Source organism: Protopterus annectens, chromosome 5.part1 (assembly GCF_019279795.1).
Source record: "Protopterus annectens isolate FY-2018-M chromosome 5.part1, PAN1.0, whole genome shotgun sequence".
Classification (NCBI taxonomy): Eukaryota; Metazoa; Chordata; order Ceratodontiformes; family Protopteridae; genus Protopterus; species Protopterus annectens.
In genome coordinates this window covers 174,448,150-174,470,007 of record NC_056736.1, presented here as the reverse complement: position 1 = coordinate 174,470,007, position 21,858 = coordinate 174,448,150, and positions in this window count along the sequence as shown.

The following is a 21,858-nucleotide window of genomic DNA, read 5'->3' as shown; positions in this document are numbered from 1 at the left end:
TACTATAACAATGTAGTTCACAGTTAATCCTTTAGTTACATGGAATATACGGACTATGGCTTTAAAAGCACTTAAGCTGTAACAGTTACCAAAACAGTCATTTATTATAAAACTATATGTCTTGTTAAACTATCAACAAGAATCTCTTCTTGCTTTACACTATAAATTGTACTTCACTCCTAAACATATATTGTACTCTGCACCCTTCCTACACCCATCCCACCACCATTGACAGCCTTCATGACAAGTGTCTTGATAGAATATTTTTAGTTTGGTCAGATAGAAATGCTTCCCTTACAAATGCGTTGGAAATATATTTCATTTGTAGCATGCTGTTGTGCACAAAATGTTAAAAGAAGGCAAAATGAAATATTGTTTGTAAGCTGTATGTATTATACAAACTTATATTTCTGATGTCCACTTCTGTCAAGTAATAATCCATGAGAAATGCAAAACATTAAGTGATTTAGAGCAAGCCAGTTTCAGAAATGATTTATGGAACTGATATATGCAAATGTTTCCAAACGACTGCTACAACATGATATTCTCACAGTATAGCATGATCTTTTCACTATATAACATTTTATGGCATTTAGTAAAACCTGTGAGCTAGGAAAATTATGAGGCATTTAATAAAAACCTGAAAGTTAGCATACTGCTTTTTATAGAAACAGATGCATCCCCATTCCTGTGGGAACAGAATGGACAGGTGTTAATGACCAAATCAGCACTAATTTTTTTCATGGCAAACTGTTTAGATAACAAACTTAGCATGCATATTTAAACTTGAAATCATGGAGTCAATAAATTTTGCCCTTTTAATTACATTGGCTGAAGCTGTTTTTAATTTATTTCTATGTGCGAGTCTCAAGTCCTCTGCTGTTTTTATAGTTTTCACAAGTCAGAATTATCATCAGGGATATTTGCAATTGAATGTATTTGTAAAAATAAAGAATTATAAATGTTTATAACTACATAAGAGAGACTGTGGTCAGTGCAGTTACCTAAGGATTATGCAATTATTTTGGTTCTACGTCTCCAGCCATATCAGATGAAATTATGAAGATGGAGACAGACTGAACATCAGGTATAGCTAAATATTTTTATTATTAGGCCAGAGTTAATGCACAAATCTGGCTTCTGTGTTTAAAAATAGTAATATGTCTGAAGTTCAGCAATCAAAAGTTCTGTTTTTGTATAAAAAATAAATATATGAACCCCTTAATTGCTGATCTCTTATTCCCCTAAGTTCATCCATGCAAAAAGGGAAGAGCACAAGTTCTGATGTTGAAAAGTAAATCTCCTGTGGTCACTGCTTCATTATTATCTCTGTAGCATTTATCATTCACTGTTCCTACATGTCACAAATAAATCCTTGTAAGTGATCTAGTAAAAAAAAAAAAAAATTGATAAAGAATAATTTAAATAGATTGTCTGTTTCCATTACTGACCATTAGCTCTCATTGCTGTCCTATTACCGCTTGTCACTTCCTCTGTACAGGCATTCAGAAAAGTAATGTATATAGTACTGGATAAATGTGCTGAGAAATTGCAGAGAACAAGCTACTCCTGTTTCGTGGAAGATGGTTACACAGTCATAATGGCAACTATGTTATTGTACAGCAGAGGCAAACCTGGTGAGTGGTAACTAATGCTAATAATGTGTTGTCCCTTCATCCCACTATAAAACATGGAAACTAGTGAGTGCCAAGCTGTTGCACAAATGGAGAAATGTCCCCAGTTGTTTTTTACTAGTGGGGAAATGCAAATAAGGCAACTCTTTGTAAATAATTTATATCAGTAAAAGTGCTCATAGGAGTAGTATTATAGGAAAGTGCAAGAATCGTCACTACCTCTTCCTGATATATGTGATCACATAATGCACATAAATGTATGTCCACTCAGTTATGGCAGACATGTATGAACCAAAAAAGTATATTTACACACACACACACTCACACACACACACGCACACACACACACACACACACACACACACACACACACACACACACACACACACACACACACACACACACACATCTGCTTACCTTCTCAAAACAGAATTAAGTAGAATTTCAGATTGCCTTTGAGGTCAGCAGTAAACAAGCTTTTAAGTTGTATTATTTTGTCATGTCTGCACTTCACTGTAGTTATAAATTTGTTGTGATCTTGCAGTATATCCATGTATCTATTCACAGACCCCTACCACACTCTTGTAAACACCTGTAGTCCCATCCATTTGAAGTACTGCCCAGTCCTCAGTGTGTAATATTTCTGGGGCTGATATCAGGTGTCTCTATATATTAATGATATGTAAACATGACACCTTTTGCTACATATTGAATAAGGCATATAAATTGCTACATTTACTGAGTCATAGTCTGTAGCTTGGGTAACATGTACTATTGAATTCAAAAATGCCCAACATGCTATCCCACTATGTAACCTGTATCATGATATGCAGGTGAATCCTGAAGGTGTTTTTCATGTATGGATTGTTAGCATACCTCTCAACTGTCCAGGAGTTTGGCAGAATGTCAAGATTTATGCCTCATATTTTTGATCTGTTCTTTATAAAATGTGTGGTTTTCTCGTAAATCACTTGAGGATCGAAGTCACTTAATAATGACAAACATTTAAGTTTCAGACTTAAAGGGCCGGATTCACGAAGGCTTGCATGGAGTCTAAGAGTAGAGTAAGACTCCAGACAGCCAACATGTCTGCTGAGCGATCCAGGAAGAGCCGGCAGGGGCGTGCATGAGAGCTCTTAAAATGACTATTGCACGGACAGTGTTAGGATATGGAGATTACCTCATCTGCTGCTGAAAGCTATGCAGATGAGGTAAATTTGTGGTCCAGGAAACACTAACCTGTCCGAGTAAGAGTAGTGTTATTTGCAGAAATGTACTCAGTTGGTAACTGAGTACCGTTATGCAAATAGCAAAATGGAGCTATGACAGCTCCAAATAAAAGATGCATCCAGTCGAGAAAGCATGCCAATGGCTAAATATAAGGCCATTGGCATTATTATGTGTAGCAAAATAATAAAAAACATTTTTCCCCGATCTTCAATGTTTAAGCATAGCGCAGCGCCACGCAAACGTGCGGCGCTCTAAAAACCAGAAAAAAAAAGCCTAAAATAGGCATTTTATTAAATATATTCATCTGCCATGCAGGTAAATGGCAGACTGAAGACAACATGGCTACTGAGTAGAGTTTGCTAAGGGGGGAAGCTCAGTCTGAGAGATGTAACCAAGCATTAGTAGGCAATCCTATGCAAATGAGTATATGGATAGTGAATCCCAATTTTCCCTGCGATGTGAACCATGTCCCTAGAGTGTAAGAGTAGGATGAGGGGAATAACAGAGTAGAAGATAGGTGACATCATGGGAGGGTATGTTACAAAGACTGTAAGCTTATTGGAGCAGAGTGGCATGTGTTTGCTGTGAGTTACTCAGGACTGGAAGAGGCGTGTCTACTGTTGTCTGAACTGAAACCCAGAAACTGAAGGTGTATGCCGTGGCTATCACTAAAGTTTCTTGCAAAGATGCTTACACTGTGTGCACACGTGTACGCGCCTGTAAACCCGTCTAAGCCTGTGTGTGCATGTGTGCGCCCATGTAAGCCTGTGTAAGGCTGTCTAAACCTATGTGAGCGCATGTGCACCCACCTAAGCCTGTGTAAGGCCGTGTAAGCCTGTGTAAGGCTGTGTGCGTGTGCGTGAGCGTGTTTGCACTTTTTTGCGCATTGCTGCCCCCTGTGGAAACAGAAAGGGAAAATGAAGGAAAAGAAGTAGTAGGAAGTTAACCAAGGAGAACTAGCAGAGCTGCCAGGTGAAATCAATCAGAATCAGCCAATAGCACAGGCAGTACACTAGCCCAGCCAAACACTTAAAACTCTGCAAACAACATTCCCCCATGTTTTTCTCAGAAAAACTGCAACACTGTAGTCTACAAAGAGAAGTGAAAACTTAAAAAGTTTAACTCAGACAAAAAAATGTTAGGGGCTGCCATTGCTATTATAAGGCAACATGTGCAAGATGCTGAGGATAGTGCCATTGCAAATGCTGCTGAGCAACCCACAATGAGGAGACTGAGAAGAGTATACAAACCCAGGGTAACCTACCAGGGGCTACATGAGCTGGAGATAGTGGATCGCTATAGAGTGGACAGAGACCTCCTGCAGCAAATTGTTGAGCTGTGCAGGCCACACCTCACACACATAACCAACAGAGGGGAACCCATCCCAGTGGAAACCAAGGTATGTGTTGGCCTAAGAATACTAGCAACAGGTACCTTCCAGAGACCAACTGGTGATATGACGGGGATTTCACAGATTTCAGCATCCAGGGTACTGCACCAGTTCCTGAATGCCATGTCAGCATATGTCGGTGATCATATATATTTCCCCAATTCCCATGAGGTATTGGCCAGCAATATGCGCCTCTTCCAGCAAATAGTGAAATACCCCGAGGTAGTGGGTACAATTGACTGCACGCACATACACATCAAAGCACCAGCCAGTGAGCATGATAGGGCCTACATCAACCGCAAGGGCTTCCACTCCATCAACTGCCAGGTCATGTGCGATGCCCAGGGTATAATACTGAATGTGTGTGCTGGCTGCCCTGGAAGCTACCATGATTCCCATATCTGGCATCTGATGCAGCTGTACCAGACATTTGCCAATGGGGACATCCCTGACGGTCACCTAGTGGGGGATGCTGGATACGTACTGGAGCCATGGCTGATGACACCCATCGGAAATGCACACACACCTGAACAAGAACTCCATAATGAGGCACATGCACAAACACAAAATGTAGTCGAGGATGTGTTTGGGATGCTCAAGTTACGGTTCCAGTGCCTGGACACATCTGGTGGTGCCTTGCAGTACTCACCAACTACATGTACCCAAATTGTCATGGTATGTACCATGCTACACAATATGATCCTGTGAAAACAGCTGCAGCAGGAACAGCATGGGGCCGGGCCACACAGCCCCCCAACATTGCCAAGGCCTGCACAGGCACAGCATGACTCAGAAGAGGAACAACCTGAGCCTGCCCCAGTAGGCAGAAGGAGGTGTGCCCAGTATGCCTTGGCCTTGGCAAAGAGGCAATGCATAGCACATACACTGGCTCAGTAGGAACCCTGGAAATGATACCTCTCTTTGATTCACACATAAAATTAAAGGGATGCCTAACTTGACACAACTTGTTTCCAAACATGTTTAGGGAGTGTTGTATGTGCATCCAACATAGGCAGCCCTGCAGCACCACCTGAGGCATGATTGCCATGTTTTAAGCAATATAAAGCAGTGCTAAGCAGCATTTACCAATATTTAGTATATGTAAACAAAATTGCCTGTGTTAACTAGCGCAATGTTGGGCAACGTTGAGCAACTTTGAGCATTGTTGGGCAAGGTCAGGCAAAGTTGATCAAAGTCAGGTAAACATGCTCATATTTGCTTTATTGTTCCTTAAGCAGTGTAGTCTGCCCGGCATCAAAATAAAAAAACAGTGACACGGCTCGAACCTAGGATACTGTGCACTACAATCACAGTACTGAACCACTAAGCCATGATAGCATTTCAGTGGCACTGACACAGCAGGACAATTGTACACTAATGCAAACACAAAGAAATGCTGTATCATGCCCCTATAGATGCATATGAGTAACCTCCCCCACAGGCCTATGCAGACAGAGAACATCAGGCCAGGTGGTGTGATGTGGGTTGTGTAGGCTATGAAGTCGCAATCTAATATAAGTGACATTGGACACTAGGATTTGTAGCACAGTAGTATGCCTCAAGCCAGTATGATAGGCTATAGTACAGACTGAAATGGTGTACTGTACATAGCAGTGCAGGCATAGCAAATGTGTATAAGTGTCAGGTGAAACCTTCATCCTATGTACACCCACAGTAACAATCAGGTGTGCCCCCGGGTAGAAATGTACAAAGAATAGCTGTCCCCACTATATGTAGAAATGTTGATAAGTCTCTGCAAAGTGTCTCATGGAAGCCCTGCCGGCACAGCATGATCCCTGTTGATCTATGACACAAAGGTGAGCTCTGCTGCAAAAATACAACTTGATTTGCCATACACATATAGTATAAATGCCTATACTGGGCATGTTCACACACTCCATCAAATGTAGTGGATTTCATTCAGCATCACACTAAAAGGTCATACTGGGCATGCTCACACACAAAGAAAAGAAGCAAATGTCAGAAACGAAGCAAATGTCAGACAGCAACATACTGAAAGTTCATACGGGGCATGCTCATACTCTTAGGCTAAATACGGATGTGATAATAAGGGATCTAAGGACAAATGTGGATAGTCATGTCTACTTCCAGAAACACATTCAGAAAGTGGTCAAAAAATCATGCCATGTGTTCACACAAACTGCCAAGGTCCGTGCATGTAGGTCAAAGGAAGTTCCCACTACTCAGCGGTCATCAGACCCATCAGAGAGTACCACAACACACTTGCGATGAATCAGCCAGAAAGACCACTGAAGTACCTTAAAAAGAGGATTACTGGCCTCAAATAGTTGCCCCATGCAACAACACTGAATGTAACCCAATCTGTACTCTGTTGCATACTGTCAACTCAGGTGATCTCTGCCCAACAGACAGGTCCATGTCATGGCTACACTCAGATCTGTTCTGAGTTACAGCTCAATGGCACTAAATATACAGACCCAAATGATATAGCCAACATCCTGGCAGATAGGATCAGTGTTAACTTTACCCCCCCCCCACCCATGAAAGAGCACATGTCTATAATGGAAGATTGCAATGTTGCTATCGTCACGGCTGCACAGGTAAAAAACACTTTCCAAAGCTAGTATCACAGCTGCCATGGGACCAGATACCATCCCAGGCTGTGTAGCATCTACTTCCCTGAAGTAAAATTTAACATGGAAGGTCTGTGGCAACTGAAGTTTCCAGAGGACTGCAAACTAGGAGCCATAATTGTAAACACTAAAGATGTGGACATCCTACAAAAGGGCCTCACTGAGACAGATGGCTGTTGTCAAAGGCATGGGCTCTAGCTCAATGCCAAAAGGTGCATTGTCATCCCATTTGTTAAAAACTCTGTAGCCAAGAAGTACAACATAGGTGGTAGTATACTTCATACTGAAAGTGTGACAAGGGACCTTGGGTCACAGGTGGACAGTGGACACAACTGTGATAACCACATTCCCACAGTAGTCAGGAAACCCTCCTATGTGGCACACCTCATCACAAAATGTGTCTCATGCAGAATAGAAGAGGACATTGTTCCCCTCTACTCATCACTCACTAGAACTATAATAGAGTACAATGCCACTTCTGCTATGTACCTCACAAGACTACCACAACAACCGGAAAGCCTGCAGCAATACCTCACAAAGAGCATTAGTGGCCTGGAATGCATGCCATACACAGACCATCTCAAAATGCTCCATCCGTACTCCCTTGCATATCGCCTACTCAGAGGTGTTCACTGCCTAACATGCTCCACGTAAAACACTCACAATCCTCCTGACCTTCGGACCCAAAACCACGAGTGAAATACAAAAGGAAGGGGTATACCCATTTACCTTATGGATACCCACACCTTCAAGTTAGTGGCACTGCATGAGGTCTTGGAGACAATGCAAGTGCAACTAACGTTGGGCAAAGCTGCTCATCCGATTGTAGCCTGCTACAGATCATGTATCTTGCCTCAGGAACCTCACTCAGTATTCCTGAGAACAGTGGAAAATACAAGGGTCCTGTCAAACACCATTATATGAGGAGATTACAACTACCCAAACATTGAGTGGGAGAATTACTTGTGTACAATGTCCTTTGCCCAATGTTTCCTAGAGTTTAAAAACTCTAACACCCTGGAACAGCTGGTCAACATGCCCACTACAGGTGACAACATACTGGACATGATCATCGCCAACATGGGGTACCAGTGTTCCACAACAGAGATAAACTGCTCGCTGGTAATATCAGATCATAAAGTAATCATACTGGACATCCACATCCCACCCCCCCCACCCAGTCAATGAAACCACTGTGAAGACATATTCCAAAGCAAACTGCACACTTCCCAAGACCAAAGTGGAACATACCAAAGACCTCTTGCTATAGGATAATGGTATACAATCTGCAGAATCATTTATAAGTGCATCCTATGAGCATCTACAGGATGGAACGAGACAACACAAAAAAATCCAAGATGCACTCCTCCAAAAAAAGGATAACAATCAGGTGGTTGTTGCCCATAAATAAGCTTCTCAACAGAAGGAGGAAACAAACACATGATAGAGCCAACTTCACTAAAGGAAAGGCATCACTGATCATTATTAGGAAGAAATAATGATTGCTCATAAAATAATCCAAGGACTGTTTCTAAAGACAAATAGCCAAGGAATGTAAGAATAACAACCACATAGCCTTCGGTAGCTATATCAGACATGTAGGTGTCAACTTCCAAATATGCTGTCAGCTAATGAAAAAGGAAAGAAATACACTGAACCAACTTTCATTGCCCACATCCAGGGAGACAAGTTCAGTGTAAACTCCCTCCCATCACCCCAAAATGGCCCTGTGTCCATCACAGAAGGATGCTGAGCCCCAGACATCATGGACATGCAGGTAAAGACAGCCCTCTCCAAAGCTAAGAATACAGCATCAATGGGACTGGATCGTGTCCCAGGCTGCTTCCCACACTAGGCTCAAAAGGAACAACACCCTCACCTACATTCACTGTCCAGACTCAAGTGTACCACACGCTATGTACCCAAAGAATGGCATACACTAACAGTCATCCAGCTCCACAAAGGAGTTGCCACAACAGAACCTGGAAACCATTACCCTATATGTCTACTCAGCCTGGTCTACAAAGCTATTGAGCAAATTGTTATGAAACCCATAAACAGAGACATTGGAGATCTCCAGACACTGGACTCTACACATCTCCACCTTGTTAAAGGCAGATCCTGTCTCCTACACCTAGCTGACTTATGTCAAACAGTTACCAAGGACATAGATGGAGGTGAAAGTAGTCCACACAGCCCACCTGGACCTCACTAAGGACTTTCTACACCATTCCCCACTCTGTCGTCATGGACAAGCATACCAGCTTGAACATTAACAGCTATGTCACAGGATGGGTGGCCAAGTGGCTCACAGATCAAACACACATGTTCAGAGTTGCGGGTGGTATGTCTGACTCTAAGATAGTCACAAATGACGTCCCACAGGTCTTGGTTCTGGGACCCCACCTGTTCAGTAGATACTGCTCAGAGGTACAGGCAAGCATGGGAGTTGTATGGCTCAACAGGTTTGCAGATGACTGCTAACTGTGGTCCATAATCGACTCTACAGCTGACACAGACATCCTCCAGAAGTGTCTTACAGAGACTGATACCTGGCGTCAAAACAATGCCCTCAAGGTGAATGCCAATGAATGCATAGTCATCCCCTGTGGGTAAAACAATGTGCACAAAAATTACCATATAGGTGGTAATCCAGTATGTACGGAGAAAGTCATTATGGCCCTGGGGACACAGGTAGATAGCAAACTCCCCTTTGATGGTCACATGGCCAAAGTGTTCAGACATTTCTTCTATGTAGCCCACCTAATGTCACCTAATGTAACCCACATTATAGTCTGATGATGTCACCATCCTACAAATATACCCATGGAAAGAAAAATGCACAAAAATGTGCATAGCGTGTTGTGCAAATGTGTATTCTTGTAGTATCATAAAGTAATCAAGTAGGGTTTTGAATCCTGCAATTGACAAGTCTGTGTGTGGACTCCTTAGGAAGGAGCATCCTTTTTGGAGAGTAGTAAAACACCTTAAAAGTGGTATACTAATCATTGTCAAGTCTGATGATGTCACCATCCTACAAATATACCTGCAGAAAAGACAATTCCCAGTAATGTGTATAGCATGACGTGTTAATGCATACTCCTCTAGTATCATGAAGTAGTTAGGAAGGGGTTTGAATCCTGCACATGACAAGTGTGTGTTTGTGGGTGGTCTCCCTGGGAAGGAGCAACCTGTTTGGGGAGTAGTAAAACACCTTAAAAGTGATGTACTAATCATTGTCAAGTCTGATGATGTCACTATCCTACAAATATACCTGTCAAAAAGACACTTCCCAGTAATGTGTATAGCATGACATGTTAATGCGTACTTCTCTAGTATCATGAAGTAGTTAGATAGGGGTTTGAATCCTGCACTTAACAACTGTGTGTGTAATTACCTTGGAGAAGAGAAGCCTTTTTGTAGAGTAGTAGTACACCTTACAAGTAGTGTACTTATCTTTCTCAAGTCTGATGATGTCACCATCCTATGAATATACCTGTGGAAAAGAGACTTCCAGGTAATGTGTATAGCACGTTGTGTTAATGCGTACTTCTCCAGTATCATGAAGTAGTTCAGTAGGGGTTTGAATCCTGCATTTGACAAGTGTGTTTGTAATTACCTTGGACAGGAGCAACCTTTTTGTAGAGTAGTAGTACACCTAACAAGTGGTATACTTATCTTTGTCAAGTCTGATGATGTCACCATCCTACAAATATACCTCTGGAAAAAGCACCTCCCAGTAATGTGTATAGCGCATCGTGTTAATGTGTACTCCTCTAGTATCCTAAAGTAGTTTGATAGGGGTTTGAATCCTGCACTTGGTGAGTGTGTGTTCTTTATGTGTGTGACACTGTTGGTCAATGTGTTGTGGGTTTTGCTTTTACTACCATATGACATAACAGTAGGCATTGCACATGTGAGGAAGCTGTGAGGCAAATACATATACGTACATGTTACCTCAATTATTGCATGTGTGTGAACCCTGTTTTATCCAAGAACACAGCTGTCATCTTTGCCAAACTGTGCTGCTGCTTCCTAAACCTTAGGTCACATTTGTATGCTTGTGACAAGGCCAGCCACTGCAGTGATGCCTGGCCTAGGTCGTCCGTGTCACACACACTCATTACGGTTCCTATTGAATTGTGTGAGTGAGGGTTTATAGCCGAGGTATATGTCAAACCTGTTCAAACGCAGCAAAGTCTGTCAATGATGACTATTCATGATAGGTGTACAACAACCTTTGTGGATATGCACGCAGACACCCTATTGCTGATGTGATCCACCGAGGGATTTCAAAATACCTTAGGAAATGTGATTATCAAAGGAGAGATGACGTAACACTAGGTTGCATGTACACATCAGTACCTGTTCATCATGTTGGTGGCTACTACCTATGTGGTACTGTGGGGATACTATATTCTGTAAAGGTGGATGACTATGCTTAATTTGGCCTATAGCTTTACAGCATGGGTTTGACAACAGGTATCTGTCTGTATGATACCCTTGTGGAGGATGTGTGTGTCACCTGGAGAATGCAGTATAGGCCACAGTATGCATTACCAAACATGGACAGACATATCCCTACTGTGATTGCTTGTACCTAAGAGAGCCATATGCCAAACAGGAGTGGTCTCAGTAATGGGTGCAGGTGAATACCACTGGTTACTGGCATAGTATAGTACCTGAAGGATCCAAATGTCGCTGTGTGTCCTACTTCTGTGTGTCAGTTGTCAAAACATGATCTAATGATTGCTTATGGTCAGGCTGTTGAAGTCATGTATACTACCAGAATGCAAAACAATGACAGATAGTAATAGTATCACCCACAGCACAGTGTCAAACCATGTCATACACAAATGCGTAGTCAGGTTCTGAAATGTGTGTAGTGCAATGCATACTGGCCACCAACAGAAACTATGGAGTGTTATGGTGTAATACAGAGCATGTCACCCTACCCATGTGTCTACTATGCACGTACATGCAGACAGTGCACATCCACTATGTTCACAACTGTACACCTGCAAATCTGTGCTACACACATCCCACACAAATTATCCACTCTCTAACACATGCTGCCAATACTGCACACATCAGCCAAGTGGCACGTGGGCGGACAATACACAATTGGAACTAACACTGGTGTAAACAACACTACAGTGACAATCATAGCTTTAATGCATCATGCCTGCTCAGCTACACCTTTAAGCATATCATTACACTCTACTGCTGACAACATGCTAACATTGCTATACTGCTATAAAGACACCCTGTGCATCAGCACCATGGTAGAAAGTTCCTGCATCGATGTTACAGATGACAGGAGGTGGCACAGGTTTCATCATATGCACAGGGTGTGTTGTTGGTTTGCCAGAGGCCTACAGTGAGCCATCCAATCGACATGTATGTGTGTGTGTGTGTGTGTGTGTGTGTGTGTGTGTGTGTGTGTGTGTGTGTGTGTGTGTGTGTGTGAGAGGCAAGAATACTGATATGGGCCAATGTTGATGTAATGTGTGTGGGTATGTGTGTGTGTGTGTGTGTGTGTGTGTGTCTGCATGCACACATTTCCACCATGTGGCTGCCATATACGGGTATTTGTGGGACAGCTACAGACTGTACCTGTGAGGCTTTACAGATCACCATCTTTGGCCACGGATACGGTACCTGTGCCTGGCAGGGGTGCTACTGACACTATCAGGTACTAAGCCAGACTGGGTACTATCCCCAGAGGTAGATGGATGTACTCTGGACCCAGGGCCTGGCTGGGACTGTCCAGAGCATGTGCATGTGGTCTTCTAGGACGTTCTATGGGCAGCCCACCCCCAACATTGCTGGGGCTGGTACTGGCACTACAGGAGCAGCTGTGGCTTGAGGGACATCTGCGGCGACTGCCAGCTGCTGATGTTGCTGGCATACGTCCACGTTGATGACTCAACCATCCCGCACTGTCTTACACATGGACATGACATTGCGGAGGACATCTAATGTCTCTCCCCAATGTCTGTCAGTGACCTCAGTGTAATTACAGATGGCACCAGCTAGGTCATGGATACTGTCAATTACGGTGGTATTATGTGCCCTCTGTGCCCTTAGTCCCTGTCTGGTGTACCATTCCATATGTGCCTGTGCTTCCATGACAGCCTGGAACATGCGTGAGGTTGTAAGACCTTTGGCATGTCTGCCAGTGGCATAATGAGCAGCAGTGCTCCAACGAGAACCCCTGGACATCTGCCTATGTGGTACTCTTCCAGGCATCTGGGTATGGCTGCTGTGTCGGGATGCATATGCCATGGATACCACACTGTCCTGGCCAATGCCAGCTGTGCACTGTCTCTCAGCTAAGGGCATTGGTGATGGATGTATTGGCAGTATGACTGTGTGCATGGTTGGGGTGGACACTTGTGTACTGTTGATTGATGGCCCAATGACAGACTCTGGCAAACATGCCTGTGCCTCAACACACCTATCATCATTATCACTATTTTGCTCAGTGACATCAGTTTCCCTGCTGCAGTGAACCAACCCAAAGTCAGCACCTGTTAGAGGAAGACAGGAAACACACTTTGTGACCTGTACATGATGTCGGCACACATGCACACATGAACACATAAACACATGAACACATGAACACATGCAGACATGAACACATGCACACATGCACACGAATGCACTCCTCACTAAAACACACACACACACACACACACACACACACACACACACACACACACACACACACACACACACACCACCAGCAATCCAGAATGCACTCAATAGCGAATGATGATGGGGTACGGTATCACAAGGCAAACAGCGATATCACACATGTCAGCATGCAGGACGTGTGTTGCTCAATAGCATGCAGTGTGGGTGTAGACAGCCCTTGCTAATAACAGTATACATGGCTTTGATGCATGTGTGTTGTTGTTGTTCAGTGATTGGCCTCACCCTGGAATGCAATGTGTACATGGACACAATATCACTGTGTAAGTATTAAAAGCTCTGCAATGTCCTGTGCACCATCACTCACAGGTATACATACCATGGCTGGATGTGTATCTGTGTGTCACATAGATATCTATTTCTGATTAGAGCATCTGTGTCTTTAGTAGATAAATGTGGACACAGGTTTAGCACATGTATGCTATGTATACACACAGGATGAGTTTTGCATGTATACCTGATGGAATACCATTGCTCAACATAGCCATTGTACAGTGGTTATGTTGAGTGTAGGACATATTGTTGCCATGTCAGTGCCAGCCATGACAGGGCATGCTACAACACAACTGCAACATTAAAAATCACACATACACAGTGTGTGCCATGTGACCTATACACTCAATAGCATTACAAGGCAAATATGTGTCACTATGTATAAAAGGTGATTGCTATGCATATTGTGTATCGGTCCATATGTTTGCACGCACACAACATTGAGGTGCACAGCAGTTAATGCTATGTGTAGTACTGTGGTCACTGTAACTGGATGGGGTGTAGTACCATAAGCCATCATCATGCAGCATCATTTGGTCACTCAAGGCTACTAATGTGTGCCAGATCAGCACATACCATGCTGTACCAGAACTGCTATACCATGGCTACATTCACCATTTCACAGCCAGTTGTTACATGGGTTTGTATGGTGCCCAATAGTGGGCATTGCCTAACATGAATGTGTTATGTGTTGAAGAGTGTTGCACAGCCACATTAGAGGCATCAGCCCCACAGGTATATTATGTGTGCTGTGCGGATGACATTTGGGATACTGGAGTGTGACCTTACAGCAGATGTCTGAATATGCCAGACGTGGATGTATGCCAACAACATCAGCACCCAGCAATGTTGGGCATGTGAATGTGTACCGCGTATGACAAAGTTGTGTATGTTGTGTGCATGTCTATTGCCTCTGCCTATCCAATGTCCACTACAGTGTTGCCACAATTGTGTGGAATGCTCTGTGTATTGTTATGTGTTTTAGGTAGCTACCCACATTACTTGGATGTGCATAGTCTCACAGCAAACATGCACAGCATGCATTATGCGTAGGTGTGTTACGTGTACAACTCACCTATGACATGCACATTTAATTAGTAATATTAAATGTAGAACACACTCAACAGCATGGGTCTGCTGCCTTGCTGTCACACCAGAGGGACCCACAAGGATATGAGACAGTTTGTCAGTGACAACAACTGTGGCATTGCTACTGTGTGTCTGTAATCTTACAGTAGTACAACGGTTGACAGTCACAGGCCTACAGATTACATCCCTAATTATTAGTATTGCTCAACACTAGGCACCACATCCTCTAACTAAATAGTACACATCTCACATGAACATGCTCTACCAATAGAGGCAACAGTAGTGTACAGCTATGCCATGTTACCTGCATGCTCCGTGTCATCTTACTGAGTGGCTCCGGCCTCCATGATGATACATGTTGCTTGTTCTTGTTGCTGTTGGCCAGGAGCCACCTGGCTCAGGAGCAGCTCCTCCACTCTGGTGAGGGGGGGGTGAATGGGTACCCCACCACCTCTGGCAAGCTGTTGTCTACAGATATCTGATGCACGCTGCCGGACATGTCTAATTAAATCACTGCAGTGATGGTGTACCTGCTCATATGTCCGGTTATGCATGCCTATGTCATTTACCCTATGACCTTAGGGTTAGGGTGTGGGTTAAGGTAAGTGCATATGTTTTAAAATGTTTGCTCTTTTTTTTCTTGTTAGATGTATGGTTGGGTTACGTGCATATGTGTGTTTAGTTGTTTACTGGTTTTTGGAGGGTATAATTAGGGTTAGGGTATGTGTTTATGTGTTTGGAAGTGTTTAATGTTTTTTTTTGGGGGGGTGGGTTTGGAACAGTGATTTCTTTCCCTAGGAAAGAAATCGCTGTTCTGTGGTTTCGAGTTCACTGAATATGTGTCGATGTAACACCGTTTGCTGTTTTCAGCATTCGGTGTTATAACATGAATTTGTAAATCATGTAAATCAATGCAAGAGACTGAAAGGTATTGGCTAGGAGGGCTAGCCAGGAGTGCAGAATTAAATGTTTTTCTCCTTCAGATGAGATGACTACCAGTCAAAATGAGTTTTCTAACTATTGTTCATTTGGCAGGCATCAGGTAGGTGTGTGTGTGTGTGTGTGTGTGTGTGTGTGTGTGTGTGTGTGTGTGTGTGTACATGTGCTTCTGGAATTGTGCAAACATGGATGATGTAAATTTTCTGTCTCCCTACAGAGGGAAATATTATCTGCAGTAATAAAGCTGGCTGCAAAATAATATAACAAATTAGTGTGCAAGTCAAAGCTAAACAACATTAGCATTTGCTTTTAATTACATATTACTCACAAAATGTATGCAGAAGTAGTATCACTGAAACTGTGAGTCTTAAAGACAATTCAGCTTTCATATATGATAATTGAATTGTCTTCATAATGAATTTTAAAAAATATTTCATTTTTAGTTCCTTGTGTTGTATAATTCCTAATACATTTAATTCTTAAAAGGCAAGGACTCCAAACTGCATTTCAAGCTGACAGTCAAGAAATTAAATTTAGCATTGAAAAACTTTGATCTTGTTAGATTTACATTTGTTAGCAGAACTGTGCAAAATGTCATTACGTAAAACATTACATGCATTCAACTATCTCATAGACAGTTAGTGATTTTTCAATATATATAAATATATTTTTTAATTTTTTGCACATCATATGCTGTCAATTGCATAAACTGTTATTTTATCTAAGTCTCCCTCAAATAAAGTTCAGTTTTCCTTAAAAATCCTTCACAAAAGTATGTGTCTACTCTCCCACACACTAGCCAGTGTTGTACTGGAAAATTCAGAGTTCAGGGGTACACTCTGTTAATGTCTACAGACAAAGTTTTATATTATTTAAATTATTTTTCTTTTTGCGATTAATCAAGGGAACTAAAATCTAACAAAGTTCAGCTAGTGCACAGTCAGTTTAGATAAAGATGGAGGTAAAAGATGTTACAGGAGTCAGGACATAATTAGTACAGGAGATTCAAGGGTTATAATGAACACATTAGCGGAAGTCATAAAACATGGCAATGGTTGTCTTAAGGCAATAACAAGCAAGAAGATGTGTCAAAGACATTACTCTTCTGGAATGTGGAAAGACTCAACATGACATTTGATTACTGGTGGTATGTTGAAAATGGGAAGTACAGCAGTCTGGGGATGAAAATTTACTGGGCAATACCAATTGGTTTTCTTTCATGTGACAGTTAAAAATGAGTTAGACAATTGTACACCTGTTTGTTTCATTTCCATACACAGGACACTGTATACAAGTTTAGAAAATATGGGGAGTTTGCTCCTACATGCAAGTGCAGGAAGACATGTCCTCCTGTAACACTTATACTAACACTTGTGATTTTTTCATCTGTTTGAGTTGCAGACCCATTCAAATCAGTGAATTTGTTTGTTGCAGATGTGACACTCAGCAAGGTAGCATTCAATCCAGCAGATCGTCTTCTTTTTCATGTTCCACCACCTTCAAATGCAAAAGTAGTGTGAAGCGGAACCTTTTGTAACTTTCCCATGTGGAAGTATATCTAATTCTGAACATGTTTTTTCCCCCTCACTGCAAAATCAAAAGGCAGAAACCTCAGCTCCTCAGGTATAATCAGAGGCAAGAAACCAGAAAACAACGTAATACCCTCATGTCCGACACTTCCTTGTCATTTCATTCCAGTATAAACTACTAGGTAAATACACATGAAGTCAGTTAAAAACACAAAGTCAAATTCTCTCCAAATAAGACCCAATTTGCCTACTACTATAATTAATGGGATTATTTCTTATATGTAGAAATTCATGCATCATACTATGTTTTCAGTCATTTTTAGTTATCAAGCTCAACTACCAGAAGTAGCGACCACTTTTACTTTACAGTTACACTGAGGGATGAATGCATAGAGGAAAGCATGTGGAAGAGAAACACTGACCTTGTCTGTAACACTCTTCAGAAAAACAAAACAAAAACAAAACAAAACAAAAAAAAAACATGTTTTTAATGAAAGCCATACCTGGGACCCTAGTCTTCTTCTTTCTGCTGTTCCCGTTAGGGGTCTTCACAGTGGATCATCTGTTTCTATTTCTTCCTGTCCTCTGCATGTTGCTCTTTCACACCAACCACATGCATGTCCTCTCTCACCACATCAATAAACCTCATCTCAGACCTTTCTTTTCCTCTTACCTGGCAGCTCCATTCTTAGCATCCTTCTCCCAATATGCCAGCATCCCTCCTCAACACATGTCCAAACCAATGCAATCTTGCCTCTCTGCTCCAAACCATCCAACCTGAGTTGACCCTCTAATGTACTTATTCCTCATCCTGTTCATCCTCTTCACACCCAATGTAAATATTAACATCTTTAAGTCTGCCCCCTCCAGCTTTGACTCCTGTCTTCTTTTTCAGTGTCACCATTTCCAACCCATATAACATAGCTGGTCTCACTACCCTCTTAAACACCTTTCCTTTCACTCTTACTGGTACTAGTATGTCACAAATCACTCCTGACACTCTTGTCCACCCACTACACCCTGCTGGTACTCTCTTCTTCACCTCTCTTCCATACTCACCATTACTCTGAACTGTTGATCCCAAGTATTTAAACTCATCCTCCTTTACCATCTATACTCCCTGCATCCTCACCATTCCTCTATCCTCCCTCTCATTCACACACATATATTCTGTCTTAGTCCTGCTGACCTTCATTCCTCTCCTCTCTAGAGCATATTGCCACCTCTCCAGGGTCTCGTCAACCTGTTCCCTACTATCACTACAAATCACAATGTAATCTGCAAACATCATAGTACACGGGGAGTCTTGTCTGATCTCGTCTGTCAACCTGCCCATCACCATTGCAAATAAGAAAGCGCTCAGATCTGATCCTTGATGTTATCCCACCTCCACCTTGAACACATCAACCACTCCTACCGCAGACCTCAACACTCTCACACTACCCTCGTACATATCCTGTACCACTCTTACATACTTTTCTACCACTCCTGACTTCTTCATACAATACCACAACTCCTCTCTAGGCACCCTGCTTTTTCTAAATCAACAAAGACACAATGCAACTCCTTCTGACCTTCTCTATACTTCTCCGTTAACACTCTTAGATCAAACCTGAGACCCCAGTGGTTCCCATAAATTGTCGTGAACAGCAGATCAGGAAAAGCAAAAAAAAAGTGCCTCAAAAAGTAGACAGCTCCCATGGTAAATGCAAAAGGATTAAATTTGCACTTTCTATGTCTCTTCCCATACCCAAAACAGATGATAATAATCTGATGTGGAGACAGATATGGTTTCTTTGTCAGTGCATTTTAAGTCTTTAAAATCAGTATGCACATGGTTCACACCATCTAAGCAGAGGTCTGTAAGAATAATAAGTTCTGGAGACTAGTCCATGTCTTCATATCATCACAATGTCCTCTTTAGTTGGCTGCCACTGCAGGTTGTAGGAGCTGTACCAATAAACAACTTTTCTTTTTTAAAGCTCTCCCAGTCTCCGACAAACAGTGGTAACTGCAAATTGGTAATAAAAAAATTGGTATTTGAATGGGTCACATGGGAATTCATGGCACACCACTATTTTGCCCTTTAAACTGGGAAATACCAAGGAATTCTGTACAGTTGAGCAGTATGATGTGTATGGGGAGGGGGGTGATTCATGGAGGCTAGTTACCCTGCAAAAAAAGCTGTTATGTGGTATATATGCTCTGTAGATGTTTTTGATGAAATGGCTTTTCTGTCAAATGTGCCTACAATCAAATGTACTTTCATTTTTTTCCTACCAATTGTACTTCTGTCAAAGCTACCTTCGACGATGTGGTACACAATCTTATATATATATTCAATATCTGCAAATGGTGTGATATGTACCAACATTTTTAGCATACCTGTCAGTATTAATAGTATATTGAGAAAGCTGGTAAAAAATGTCACAATATGGAATGGAGCCTCTAAAGGGAATGTTCATAACTACATGTACTATAGGTCATTATGATATTACCTTATCTACAACTCTCAGCATGTCGATGCCAGCAAACAGGGACTAGGATCTGACCTCGTTTAGGAAGACAGCTACGTCTATATTATGTGCATAGGAAACATTTTGGAGTAGATGTTGATCAGGCATCTATGTACCATATTTAAGATTTTTTTTTAAGAAGCATGCACTACATTTAAAAACATATTCTTAGTAGTTCAAAAGTATGATCGTTAAGTGCAACACAAGTCCAGAACATGCTTGCGTATAGTCAGCTCTTTAAGTAGATCTTATCTAAAAGAGAACAAGAAAGCTTTTTTGATAAAGATTTAGAAGTGTTATGTAAGGAGACATATTAATCAATGACTGCAGAAAATCTTCAAGAACTGAAAAATGCTACAAAAATCATCTGCAGTTGCAGCTCTGTAGACTTTTTATGGCAGGTTGGCTTTATATTGTAAAATATGTATATCCACTAAACAATCCATATTTTCATTGAAGGAAGAGGCATCATGCACACCAGGTTATATGGTTAAAACTAAAATCATTACATCTTCTCATATGATAAACCAGATGCTACTACCAAGGTTGGCTGAATCTCTCCGTGTCTGTCTAAGTGTCAAAAAAGCTTGAGGAGTTATGTGCTGGTCTAGTGTGTGCATACAAACTGAAAAAATGGTGAAATATTGTGATTTATGTAGCATATTTTGAAATAAGACAAGATGAGGATTTAATTCCTCAAGGAATTCCTTTACTAATTTGGCTGAAACTGAGTAGCAACTTATTTTGTATGATAATATAAACTTCCTGCTTTTCACTGACTGCTATTAAAAGTAGCAAGAACTCATCCATCTTAAGGATACAACAGCCTGTGATTGACATATTGAAATCAGTATTTGTTAAACATAGTATAGCAGAACAGGTTAGGTCTAATAATTGTACTCAGTTCATATGTCAAGAAATCAGTTATTTTGCCAGAGAATTGGGGTTTGAACACATGGGTTCCCTTCAGAATCTCAAACTACTGAAATCCCGAATTTCAGTAGCCCAAGACCAGAAAAATGAAAGTGTAGAATACCAAAATCCCAGAAGCGTGAAATTCAAAATCCCGAAGTTCGGAGATTTTCAATTAGTGGTTTTGGTGTTGCGGTGTGGGAGTGGATGGTTGGAGATGTAGGTAAGTATTTGTGTTTTATTGGTTTTGGGTAGGGGCTTTAGTGTGTGTCAGTGTGTTTTGTTAGTGTGATGTGTGCGAGGGAATGCAGCCTGTGTAGTGGTGTTTTTGTGTGTTTGTCTGTGTAGTGTGACCTCAGAGTTAGTATATTTAAGTAGGGGGGGTGGGGTGCAGGAGGACTTGCACCCCTGCTTGTATGTTGGGTAGTTGTTTGTGTTTGTGTATGTGTAGGAAGGTCTATGTTTGTGTCTATGTCTGCGGTATGTTTTGAATAGAAGTCACAATTTTAAATTTTGCCCTTCTGGGGTTTTGGCTCTATGGATTTTTGGCTTCATGGTCTCAAGGTACTGGAATTCGAGATTTCAGTATTTCAAGATTATGAAGTGAATCCGAACACATCATGTTGAGTTTGAAGTACTAAGACACCAATGGTCTAGCTGAACATTTCTTACTTCATTTAGTTACTTGTTTATTATTTACTGACCAATTTTGTAACACTAGGCTAGTGGTCTATTTTAAGGTGAGACCCAAAGTGGTCATTTATACTACTTTTGCCAGAGTATCAGATAAACATCCCTTACCCTTTTGGATAAGTGCATTGGGATGTTTTGTATCTATTTGCACTACCATCAACTTGGTTTTATGTCTCATCTGAAGGATGGCACCCTCAAGAGAGCAGCAAACCACTAATGCCACATGGCATTGTCAGCCATTTGGAAATTAATGCAATCACCAGGAATATAATTCACAGCCTTCTGGACTGCTAGCACGCAAGGCGAAAGTGCTTCCTGTTG